Below are 13,229 nucleotides of genomic sequence, written 5' to 3'. Positions count from 1 at the left end.
TCCCATTCAGTAGGATCCCTTTTTGTTTTATTGATGGTTTCCTTTGCTGTGAAAAAACTTTTTAGTTTGATATAATCCCACATGTTTATTTTTTCTCTTACTTCCCTCGCTCGAGGGGATATATGAGTAAAAATCTTACTCCGGGTAATGTCTGTGAAGTTTCTTCCTATATATTCTTCTAGGTATTTTATGGTTTCAGATATTACATTTAAGTCTTTAAGCCATTTAGAATTTATTTTTGTATGTGGTATAAGGAGGTGGTCCAGCTTCATTTTTTTGCATGTGTCTGTCCAGGTTTCCCAGCACCATTTATTGAATAGACTGTCTTTACCCCATCGTACATTCTTGCTTCCATTGTCGTAGATTAAATGGCCATATAGGCATGGATTTATTTCTGGACTCTCTATTCTGTTCCATTGATCTATGTGTCTGTTTTTATGCCAGTACCATGCTGTTTTGATTACTGTAGCCTTGTAGTATAATTTGAAGTCAGGTATTGTTATACCTCCCACTTTGTTCTTATTTCTCAAGATTGCTGAAGCTATCCGGGGTCTTTTATGGTCCCATATAAATTTTAGGATTATATGTTCTATTTCTGTGAAAAATGTCGTTGGTAGTTTGATAGGAATTGCGTTAAATATGTATATTGCCTTAGGCAGTATGGACATTTTAACTATATTAATTCTTCCTATCCATGAACATGATATGCGTTTCCATCTATTTATATCTTCTTTCATTCCTTTCTTCAGTGTCTTATAATTTTCTGAGTACAGATCTTTTACTTCTTTGGTTAAATTTATTCCCAGGTATTTTATACTCTTTGGAGCAACTGTAAATGGGATTTTTTTTTTAATTTCTCCTTCTGATATTTTATTATTGGTATATAGAAACGCAACTGATTTCTGAATATTAATTTTGTATCCTGCTACTTTACTAAATTCATCTATCAGCTCTAATAGCTTCTTGGTGGAGTCTTTAGGGTTCTCTATATATAGTATCATATCATCTGCATATAATGATAATTTTACAACCTCCTTACCAATTTGGATGCCTTTTATTTCTTTTTCTTGTCTGATTGCTGTGGCTAGAACTTCCAGCACTATGTTGAATAGAAGCTGAGATAGTGGGCAACCTTGCCTTGTTCCTGATCTTAGGGGGAATGGTTTTAGCTTTTCCCCATTGAGTATGATGTTAGCTGTGGGTTTGTCATATATGGCCTTTTTATGTTAAGATATGATCCCTCTATTCCCACTTTCTTAAGGGTTTTTATCATAAATGGCTGTTGGATTTTATCAAATGTTTTTTCTGCATCTATTGATATGATCATGTGATTTTTATTTTTCATTTTGTTAATGTGGTGTATCATATTAATTGATTTGCGGATGTTGAACCACCCTTGCATACCAGGGATGAATCCCACTTGATCATGGTGTATGATCTTTTTAATGTATTGCTGAATTCTGTTCGCTAATATTTTGTTGAGGATTTTTGCATCTATGTTCATTAGAGATATTGGCCTGTAGTTTTCTTTTTTTGTGGTGTCTTTGTCTGATTTTGGGATCAGGGTGATAGTGGCTTCGTAAAAAGTGTTTGGGAGTCTTCCCTCCTTCTGGATTTTTTGGAAGAGCTTGAAGAGAATAGGTGATAATTCTTTTTTGAACGTTTTGTAAAATTCACCTGTAAAGCCATCTGGTCCAGGGCTTTTGTTTGTTGGGAGATTGTTGATTACTGATTCAATTTCCCTGGTGGTAATCAGACTATTCAGGTTTTCTGTTTCTTCTTGAGTTAGCCTTGGAAGGTTGTACGCCTCTAGAAAATTGTCCATTTCTTCCAGATTGTCAAATTTGTTGGCATATAGTTGCTCATAGTAATTTCTTACAACTTTTTGTATTTCTGCAGTGTCCATTGTCACTTCTCCTCTTTCATTTCTGATTTTATTAATTTGGGTCCTCTCTCTCTTTTTTTTAATGAGTCTGGCTAAAGGTTTGTCAATTTTGTTTATCTTCTCTAAGAACAAACTCTTGGATTCATTGATCTTTTGTATTGTTTTCTGGTTTCTATTTCATTTATTTCTGCTCTGATCTTTATTATCTCCTTCTTTGTATTCCCTTTGGGCTTCTTTTGCTGTTTTTTTTCCAGATCCCTTAAGTGTGAAGGTAAACTGTTGATTAGTGATGTTTCTTGTTTCTTTAGGTAGGCCTGCAGTGCTATGAATTTTCCTCTTAGGACTGCTTTCACTGCATCCCATAGATTTTGGGTCGTCGTGTTTTCATTTTCGTTTGTCTCGAGATATCTTTTGATTTCTTCCTTGATCTCCTGCTTGACCCATTCATTATTTAGTAATAAGTTATTCAACCTCCATGAATTGGTGTGTCTTCCAGTTTTTTTCCTGTAGTTCATTTCTAATTTCATAGCATTGTGATCAGAGAAGACAATTGGTATGATTTCAGTTTTCTTAAATTTATCAAGACTTGTTTTGTGGCCTAACATATGGTCTATCTTGGAAAATGTTCCATGTGCGCTTGAGAAAAACGTGTATTTTGCAACATTGGGGTGAAATGTTCTGAAAATATCGATTAAATCCAAGTGGTCCGATGTATCATTTAAGGCTGTTGTTTCCATATTGATTTTCTGTCTGGAAGACCTGTCCCTTGTTGTCAGAGGTGTGTTGAAGTCCCCTACTATGATAGTGTTACTGTTGATCTCTGTCTTTATGTCAGTCAGTACCTGTTTCATATATTTAGGTGCTCCTATGTTGGGTGCATAGATGTTTACTAGGGTTATGTCCTCTTGTCGGATCTATCCCTTTATTATTATATAGTGCCCATCTTTATCTTTTAATATGGTCTTCATTTTAAAGCCTATTTTGTCAGATATAAGGATTGCAACTCCAGCTTTTTTCTCATTGCCATTTGCATGAAATATCTTACTCCAACCCTTCACTTTCAGCCTGTGTGTGTCTTTTGTTCTGAGGTGAATCTCTTGTATAGAGCATATACAAGGGTCTTGCTTTCTTATCCAGTCAGCCACCCTATGTCTCTTGATTGGAGCATTTAATCCGTTTACATTTAAAGTGATTATTGATAGGTACATATTTATTGCCATTTTAAACTTTGTAGTTAGGTTGTTTTGATCTTTCTTCTATTTACAGAAGTCCTTTTAGTATTTCTTGCAATGCTGGCTTGGTGGTAATAAATTCCTTTAGTTTATTTTTTTCTGGAAAGCTCTTTATCTCTCCATCAACTTTAAATGATAGCCTTGCTGGATAAAGCAATCTAGGTTGTAGGCCTTTGTTTTCCATCACGTTGAGTATCTCCTGCCACTCCCTCCTGGCCTTCAATGTTTCTGTAGAAAAGTCATTTGATAGTCTTATGGGAGTTCCCTTGTATGTAACCCTCTGTCTTTCTCTTGCTGCTTTTAGGATTCTCTCTTTATCTTTAAGCTTTGCCATTTTAACTATGTGTCTTGGTGTGGACCTGTTTGGGTTTATCCTGGTTGGAACTCTCTGCACTTCCTGGGCTTGTATGTTGGTTTCCTTCATCAGATTGGGGAAGTTTTCGGACATTATTACTTCAAATATGTTCTCGATCCCTTGCTTCCTCTCTTCACCTTCTGGTATTCCTATGATGCGCATGTTGTTGCGCTTGATGTTATCCCAGAGGTCTCTTAAGCCATCCTCATTGTTTTTTATTCTTTTTTCTTTCTGTTGTTTCGTTTGGGTGAGCTCTACTACCTTGTCTTCTAAGTCGCTGATTCGATCCTCTGCTTCATCTAACCTGCTGGTAACTCCTTCAAGTGAGTTCTTAATTTCGGTAATTGTGTTCTTTAGTTCTAACTGGTTGTTCGTTATGATTTCTACATCCTTCTTTATGTCTTCTCTAAGCTCCTTAAACATTCTTATCACCAGTGTTCTGAACTCTGTCTCTGAAAGGTTGGTTACCTCTGCTTCATTTGGTTCCAGTTGTGGAGGTTTCTTCTGTTCTTCTATTTGGGATGTGTATCTTTGTTTCCCCATTCTGGCTGACTCTCTGTGTTTGCTCTGATGTATTAGGTAGATCCCTTAGTTCTTGCTAGGTTATCTTATGTAGTATGTGTCCTTTATGTTTGACTTGCACTACTTTGTTCTTCTCCTCTGTGTGTGCTCCAAAGGTGACTCTTGTGTTGTGTATATTGTCCTGTTCAAGAAGATCTTTAATTGCTTTTTGCTTGTGAGTAGGTGGGGTTAACTCCTGGGCTGACTCGTTGTGAGACTTGGCTGACCCCCGCAGGGCGTTCTGCTGCGTGAGGGTTGACCACTTAAATGTGGTTTGGCCTCTATGGGCTCTAGTGCCTGCGGAGAATTCCCTCTGGGTGTATGACTTGTAGGTCAAACCCAGTAGTACTCTGGTTTGGTCTGGAGTTGGCCTCTGGATATGTTGAATCTTGTGCCTCTTAAGCTGGGCCCTGGTAGGGCAGTTTCAGAACAAAGCAAATCACCAAGTACAACAGCAACAACAACAACAAAGAAAAAAATCACATACATTCACATGTAAAAACACCCGATAACCCCCACTCGACAAAGGCAAAGATATCAAAGATATAAAGATAAAGCAAAACAAAACAAAACAAAGCAAAACAAAAAGCAGCGCCAGTCTTGGCTTAAGCCCACCAAGTAATGTCCAGGTTGTCCTCTGCTGTACCAAAGAGCCCCCTGCTTATTGTGCAGGCAGAGCCGGTCACCTGGTGCCCAGAGTGACTTTGGGACTGTAGATTTAAATGCGTGGGCCTGAGGGGTCTGGATGATAGTTTTTACAAAGTCAGTGCAGTTTCTGCCCTTGCCTGCACATACGCACACTGAGAGTAGCACCGTGTCCAGTACTCCTGAGTCTTAGGGCACTTCTTCAGTGTGTGTGTGTATGGGGGGTTGTGGGAGGGAGATTTCTGAGCTGCTGAAAGCCCAGAGCTGTGTCTGCCTTACTGCTGATCCCTGGGAGTGTCTCTGCAGTTGCACTTGCCCCGCCCTACGCAGGCCAGAAAGGGTGGGGGCTGGGGATGGAGGGGTCTTCTCTCTCCCAGCCCAGCCGCGCGTCACCCTCTTCCCGCAGGCCAGAAAAGGTGGTGGCTGGGGATGGAGGAGTCTCTTCTCTCCTAGCCCAGCCAAAATCACACACTTCCCAGTCTCCCTGGGTCAGGGCTGCCTATCAGGCTTCCCAGAGCCTGAGCACTACTATGGCTCCTCTGTAATCTGACAGTACTCCTCAGTTCAGGGGCCAGTTTAAGTCTCTGCAAGGGCGGGGGTAGGATTGGAAGAGCGGGGGGGAGGGGCCCAGGTATGGAGTCTGTGTTCTTTGTCCGCCCTAGGGCCCACTAGCCGCCCTCCCGGCGGGAGAAATCAGCTGTGGGACGCAAGGAAAGAGCCCACCTCCTGGTCTCTGTGCTCTCCGTTCTGCTCTGGGATCCCGTGCGTGCCCGGAACTGCGGGTGCCACTGCGGTTTTTGCCGCCGCCGCCCCCGCTGCCGCCGCTGCAGCCGGGATTTCCTCGCCGCCGCGGGCCTGGATTCCGCCACCGGCCGGCGTTTTCATTCCGCTCCCTTCCTTCCTTTCCCTGCTCGCCCAATTAGCGCACCTTCAAGTAATCCATGAGTCTCTTAGCTGTTCTGTGTGATGAGCAAAGAGTTCTTTGATGGGTTATAGGTCCCGTTTGTAATAAGATCCGGAGGAGAACTCAGAAAGTGCGCCTCGCTGCTGCCATTCCTATCTGATTTTTTTTTTTTGACAGCTTTTGAACAAATTAGAGTATTGGAAGAGTGGATGAAAGACTGAGGTGTGTGTCAGAGAAGATGAAATCCATGGGCTCCCTGAGTGCCTGCTCCTTGCTCTTTCTATGAAGATAAGGGCAACGATGGAAAACTCAGCCATTTCCCTTGCAATCTCACCTTGAACCACACTTCCCCAAGGAGCCTTCTCAGACTCTAGGCCAGTCTGGCACCTCTGTCTTATGTGGTCTGGGAGTCTTCTGCATTTGACCTTTGTTAGCCACACTGCGCTTGTCATTATTTGTTCAGCACCTACTTCCCCCACTTGATTGTGAACTAAATAAGGGCGGAGGCTGAGTGTGTATCATTTGCCACTTGTATTACTTGAGACTTTTTTGGTTACAAGAAATAGAAGACCAATCCAAGCTGGCTTAAGCAAAAGGTGACTTTTTTTCTGCCCAAGTTTAGAGGTGGCTTTGGGCAAGCCTGGATTCAAGAGTTCTGAATATGTCCAGATTTGATCTCTCTACCACGTTTGGTTCTACTTCATTGTCCTCCTGGTGTTGGCTTTATTTTCAGTCTCCTCATCATGCCATGACAGCTGCCACAAATCTTGCCTAAAATGCTTTCAGGAAGGAGGAGTGGCCTCTTCCTGGTGACTAAAGCAAAATTCTCAGAATTAACTCTGATTGGCTTGGCTTGAGTACCATACCCATCCCTGAACCAGTCACTGTAGCCCAGGAAGCATGGAGCTTTCTGAATAACCATGTAGCCCACATGGACCATTGTCCACCCAAAAGCCATTCCCTCTTTTTCCTTGCTAACAAGAACCTATTGGGTATCATGCAAGCTGGCCAAATGCTCAGGGAGAGGGACCTTTTTTCAATCCAGAAAACCATTCATGATAATCCTATCCTCTTTGGCTGATGATTGGTTTAAAAGTATGTACTGCTGCACTTCTGACAAATAAGATATGATGCAAAATGGAGGCTTCTGGGAGAAATTTTCCTCCCTGACATGTCAGATATTTAGGGGAGACTAGCTTCCTTCTGGTCTCTTCTTGCCTTTGGATATTGTGAGAGGATGGGAGGTTTGAAGCTTCTGCAGTCATCTTGCAACCATGAAGTGAGGTATTGCTAATATATTGGGGATGGCAGAGGAGAAAAATGTCTTCCCCTGGCCTCTATGATATTTCACTTCTACTGGCCTGCACCCGGTGACTTTTTTGGAAGGATTGTCCCACACGCTATAGAGACAGTTTGTTTGCATGTGCAGAACACTAGAGTGCCTGGGATTTATATTCCTACCAGGGCAGCCCTTACCAATGACTTGTGCAGAAATGTGAAAGTCCAGCTCCTCTGCTTTGAATTGGGACAAATCCGGAGGTACACTTTCCACTCCAGAGCTCCCTGCAAGATCATTCCTAGGTTGGACTTACTGCAAAATCAGCCTCCGCTTTGTGTTTTCTCCTTCCCGGTCCTGCTCCCCTCACTCCCCACCACACACCTCTGGGAGCACTTTCTTAATCAATCGCTTGCACACAAATCATTAGCTCCTTCTGGGGGACCTGTCATATCACCAGGGTTTGCATATCACAGCTACTCTGTAAATATTTGTTGCCTGAATGAATGAATACATGAATGGATGAACAAGCTAGGGAAATCACAGGCAGGTGGAATCTGAACAGGTTATTACACTAATTACAGGCTGTCTACTTTTTCCCTTTGCCTCTGTGAAACAGGTTGGCCCCTTGGGAAATTTCCCCAATGCTTTTGAAGAAAACAGGGTGTCTTCTCGCCAGGCTGGTATGCTTCCTAATTAGGTAGGCCATTAGAAGGTGAGGTCATCTCCCCAGGGAAGGAGGAGAGGCCTTATCATTTAGGACGATGGGAACTGGGGTGGGGACAAAACCGCCTGAACATCTGCAATGTCTGTCATTACTGGAGTAGCTGGAGGGAATGACTATTCTGGAATGAATCAACTAAACCTTTGACCTGAACTCCAATTTAATTCACTCTTCCCCCTCCATTAGCCAGTGTAAGGGATTGGAGGAGGCAGAAGGGGAGGGATAACATTTTATTTTTATGGCATTTTTATTCCAAATGACTTGCTCGATCAAATACACTCTCCTTTCATGAAGTATGAATTAAAGGAATTCTTTTGTTTTTCTCATGGTTTTAGTTGAGTTCATCTCTTACAATGATTTTTTTAAAAAAATTAAGAATCTCAATTAAAAAGTTTACCTCTTGCCACATCAATTGACATGGTTTTGATTGGGTGATCCCATAAGTAAGTCTCTGTTGGTAAAATTTTCAAGCTTCCTAGGGTCTTAGAAATCATCTAGCCCCATCCCCTTATTTTATTCCTGGAAGACTAAGAACTCAGGGATGGGTAATGACATGCCCAACTTGACACAGTCAGTGAGTACCAAAAGACAGAGATACAATATATTTAACTCTCTTAATTTCAAGTCCAGTGTTCTTTTCTGCAAGGAAGACTAGGGAGGTAATATAGTTGCTGTGGCTGCAGAACAAATTGCTCCAAAACCTAGTGGCATAACAACCAATTGTTATGCTCATGGAGTCTGTGGATTGGGAATTTGATGGAGCACAATGAGGATGGCTTCTTTCTACTCCACAGTGTCTGCAGACTGAGCTGGAAGAGCCAAGGGCTTGGAGCTGGGTTCATCTGTAGCCTCGTTTATTCCTATGGGTAGAGATTGATGCTGTCTGTCTGCTGAGACCATAGTTGAAGTTGTTGGCTAGAACATCCAGGTGTGGCCTTTCTGTGTGGTCTAGGCTTCCTTACAACATAATGAGTTAGGTTTCAAAGGGGAGAATTGAGAGAGGGAAATGGAGAGAGAGAGAGATTAAGAGTTTGGTGGAAACTGTGTTGCCTTTTATGGACCCGAAAGTCAGTCAGTGTCACTACTACAGCATTCCATTGGTCAAAGCAGTTACAAAGTCCACCTGATTTCAAGGAAATTGTAGACCTCACATCTCACTGGAGTGGTGGGATCCACTACACAATGGAGTATTGTCAGTTACATTGTGAGTAGTGTAGAGTTACATCAGTACAGCCGTCTTTGGAAGCTGCACTCTGCTACAGAGGCTTAGGGCTAGTACACATTAAATTTTGCTGAATTGTTTATTTAGTATCTATCTTTTCTACTAGATTATAATTTCCTAAAGGGCACAGTATGTGTCTGTCTTGTTTACTGGTATAGTTCAGTGTACTGCACAACTGTAGCTGACTCAGGGTAAGAACTTAACATATTTTTGTTTGGAAAGTAAGTGTCAAAAAGAAAGTCTTTATTGACTAAAAATATATTCATAAATTTCCCTTCTCCTCCTGTAACCTTTCCTTTTCATCAAGAACTTGAACACCATCATCATCTTTCCTGGAGAGTTGACTGATTGATTGATACACTCACTCACCTCTAGGGGTACATGAAAGAGGTACTTAGTTTAGTCCTTCGGTGGTCAGAGAAGTTGTTTTGGAGGGAGTGATAGATATAAGAGGAGCCCTGGAGGATGGGCAAGAGGAAGCTAAGTGAAGCTAAGTGAAGAGGCAGGAGGAAGGGCACTCCAGGCAGAGGGTACAGCCTATGCAAAGATGGAGGCAAGCAATTCAGTGTGGCAGGCATGCAGAGTTTGAGAGAAGAATGACAGAAGATAAGTGAGTCTGAATGGGGCAAGCAGGGCTTCAATGCCACCTCAAGGAGTTTGACTTATTCCTAAGAGCGGTGGAAAGCCACTAAAGAAACAACTCAATCAGATTTGTGTTTAGAAGGACCTGTCTGACTTCAGGGTGGATGATGGATTGGAGTGGGACAAGGAGTGACGTAGGAGGCTAGTTGGAACATTGTTGACCAAAATCCTGATGTGAGATGATGGAGACCAGAGCCACAATAGAAGGCAGTAGGGATGGCGAGAAGTAGGTGGATATTTTCAAGGAGGACCAACTGATTGAATGGATGTGGGGTTGAGAGAGGGGCTGGGCCAATTCTCAGTCTCTGGTTTAGGCAAGGGGGTGGGTGGTGGTACCAGGCCCAAGACAGCAAACCCTGAGGAAGGAGTAGCCGGGGGGGGGGGGGGGCACTGTGAGGAGTTTGGTGTTTCGACACCTTGAATCCAGGATGCCATGTAGACACCCAAATGGAGCTTTCCACAGGCACTTAGATTCACAAAACTGAAACTCAGCAGAGTGGTCTGGGCTGTGAATCTGGACTGGATGCCAATATAGAGATGGGAACCTGGGTGGGGAATCTTGGACAGGTTTCAAGAGGGAGGCTGTCAACATTCCAAATCATCTGAGAAGTCAAGGGAGGAAAGAAGCGACATTGTCCACAGGATTGTACAAAAGAAAAGTCATTGGCAACTTTCACAAGCACAGTTCCTCTAAGAGATATAGGAAGAAGCCAGATGGTAGACAGTTGAAGGATAAAGAAGAGGTGAGAGTGATGTATGTATGTATGTATGTATGTGTGAATGAATAAGTAGCATTCTAATAAAGTCTTTATATGCTACTTTCTAGGTCTTCTGATTTTGCAGAAACCAGGATGTATTTGCCAAAGTGAACTGCCGTGGAAAACAAGCCAGGGAAGGATTTTTCCCACCAAGCACTCTCTGTGTCAGAAAATAACCAATGTGTGGGCTGTCCTCAGCATCCCTCCCTAGCAACCAGCATTTTTATTTGAATTCCTGAGGGAAGAGTGCTGTTATCTTGCAGCTATCAACACAGCTTTCTGGGGATGTATCTGTTGTTTTTGTCTGCACAATAGCCATTCATTATCATTGGACTAATAGCACCCTGATACCCTGCTTTGGGTGGGACTCACTTCTTATTCTTGGTGCCAGGGGTGGCATATGCCCCAAGCCTGGCCAATAAGACTCCAGCCTGAGATGTTTTAGAAACCATTGGGAAAGAAGTTCTCTTAGGCAAGGATGGCTGCCACATGGAGACTGCAAATCCAAAGACAGAGAGAAAACCAGTCCTGATGACAATTCTTGAACTCCTGGATCCAGCCATACCTGAAGCCATGTAATCCCTGGATTTTGCAGTTACATGAGTCAATAAATTCCTCATTTTTGCCCGCCAGAAAGGACTGTGAATTAATGGTTCCATCAGAAGCAAACTGCTGAGCCCTGGGGGTCCAGGGGTGGGGCAAGCGGTTGGTGGAGGAGGTTTACTTGGTTTCCTCTCAGGCATTTCACAGGACATCTCACCCAACAAGTTGCTTCTGCCTTAAGAATTTCCTCATCCTTTTTGCAGTCATTCTTTTTATTGCTTCCACTTGTATTCCTACCTTTTTGTAAACCCGACATTGCTCAGAAGTGTTACACAAGATGCACTGATGCTGTACTGGAGGCCCTCTCCTACCCTCAGAGGCAACGCACATGTACTTTTAACAATCAAGGCTCCCAGAACACAAGTTGGAAGGTGGGGCCTTTGCAGGGATGCCATCATTGTGTGGTGTCTGTGCCTCCAGTGACTTGCTGACAGCCATGCCAGGTTCCAGATACCCCCTTCGGCCCCACCACCCCATGTGTAAGACAACCACTCCAGCAGTGCAAACTCTAGTTCATTTGTGCACAAAATGAATTAATCATGCCAGGGACACTCCTGGCTGCTGGACCACATTTTGCTGTGTTAGCAATAAATATTCCTTCATCCTGTCAATGCAACCAGGGAGGAAAACAGAGGTCCAGAAGCCTCTGGAGGTGATGAAAGGACTCTGTGGGAATAGAGTGACACGTTTCCTGTTCTTTCCAGCGCGCTCTCCCCTCCCCCGCCCGCCCCATGTCAGCCCTCATCTTGGTTTCCTTCTTTCTGCTTTGGAGCATGCCTCCTACCTAAATGCTTCAATTCAATGGATCATACTTTCTGTCCAGCTTCCAGTCTGATGGCGTGTCATTGACATGGACACAGAGCATGACATCTCCTGGGTATGGTGGGGATCACATGTTTCAGTGCTGGGCTTGTTGAATCACCCTGTTTTATTTCCTGTCCCTCCCCATTTAGAATTATCAAGCTTAGGTTTGTTCTTCCTCCTTCCTCCTCTTTTCTTCCCTCCCTCACTCTACCTTCCCCCTCCCCCGCCTCCTTTTTCCCCTCTTACTCTCCCTTCCTCCATCTCCCTCCCTCTTCCTCTTACACCCTCCTCTCTTTCTCCCTTCTTCATTCATCTCTTCTTCCCCCGTCATCCTCCTTTCCTCCTTTCCTCCCTCCCTTTGTTTACCTTTCTTACATGCCTGTCTTTCCTTTTTCTCTTTCCTTCCTTTCTTGTTTCGTTTTCCTTTTCCTCCACTTTGCTCCTATCTCAAGGACTTTCACCCTGTGTTTATAATGAAATGAGAAGGAAGAGAACAATATTGAAAAGCAGCCAGGCTCAGCTAATAAATCCTCTAATCCTTGTAATAGTTTCATTTTCTTTATGTTCATCCTATTACATCTTTGAAATAAATTTGTGATTTAATCCATGGAGCCTCAGTTTGAGGCATGGAAAGTCCCTTTTTTCCCTTCCTTCTTCCTTTCCTCTTCCTTCCTTCCTTTCTCTCTCCCTTTCATTTACTTAGTAATGTTTTCTGAGGGTCTCTCCTGGGCCAGGCCCTGAGTTAGTGTTAGAAATAGTGACTAGAAAGATGGACATGATCCCTACTTTGGTGAGCTTAACAGTCTAGTGGGAGAGACAGATTTTCACCACAAATCACTTACAAATGTGTTCTCATAACCTCACTGAGTGCTCTGAATTTCCACAAGAGTCTAAACAGAGGAACTGACTCAGACTGTGGACATGTGGAGCTCTTAGGGGAGTTTATTTGAAGGATTGTCTTGGGTGGAGAAAGGAGGGATGAGCACTCCAAGCAGAGGGAACAGAATATGCCAAGGTCTTGGGGTGAGAGGAAGCAAGACACTTTCACAGATGGAAGAACAGTGTAGCTGGGACAGAAAGTGAGAAAGACAAAGCCAGAGGGTGGGAGGGGCCAGATGTCCAGGGCCTTTACTTAAGGTAAGGGTTTCAGTCTTCACTCCAAAAGCAAGGGGATGCCACTGAAGGGCTATAGGTGTGTATGACCCCTGTGGCTAATGGTTCAGTCAGGGTCTGGCTGAGGGGTTCTCTGGGTGAGTCTTTTTAGCCTTGGGGGAGCTGAGTGAGCTGCGAAGGGGCAGATTAGGTCAGATGCAGCATTGCTCCCAGGGCCTTTAGACATCCTAGGTGGGTAAGAGGATCCTTTGAGACAAGGGAGGTGGAAGGAGTATCATTGAGTATGGATAAGAGCTTCAGACCAATTTGGCTTTGCTTTTTCCAGCCATGAGATTCTGAGCAGGTTTGTAGCTTTTCTGAGCCTATTTCTTCATATGTAAAATGAGGATAATAATAATAAATGTATAGTTTTTGTTTGCTTATTATCACTTTCCCAGTCAGGAAATTACCATCACATGTGGTTCTGGTGGGACTGGAAATCACTGTGACCCAACTACCCTGTCCC

At 43.3% G+C, this 13,229-nt stretch overlaps 1 protein-coding gene across 1 annotated transcript in view; it reads left to right on the top strand.

The window, feature by feature from the left end:
• SHQ1 (SHQ1, H/ACA ribonucleoprotein assembly factor) overlaps positions 1–10,960 on the top strand; it is a 221,105-nt gene extending 210,145 nt beyond the window's left edge. Inside the window, exon 12 of the mRNA XM_033133193.1 lies at positions 10,273–10,960. The gene's annotated coding sequence lies outside the window, so the exon portion shown is untranslated. The remainder of the gene's footprint in view (positions 1–10,272) is intronic.
• Positions 10,961–13,229: the final 2,269 nt, after the last annotated feature.

The sequence above is a fragment of the Rhinolophus ferrumequinum genome, chromosome 17 (assembly GCF_004115265.2).
Source record: "Rhinolophus ferrumequinum isolate MPI-CBG mRhiFer1 chromosome 17, mRhiFer1_v1.p, whole genome shotgun sequence".
Taxonomy (NCBI): domain Eukaryota; kingdom Metazoa; phylum Chordata; class Mammalia; order Chiroptera; family Rhinolophidae; genus Rhinolophus; species Rhinolophus ferrumequinum.
The sequence above is the reverse complement of the archived record's forward strand: the minus strand, read 5'-3'. Positions and strand labels throughout refer to the sequence as shown.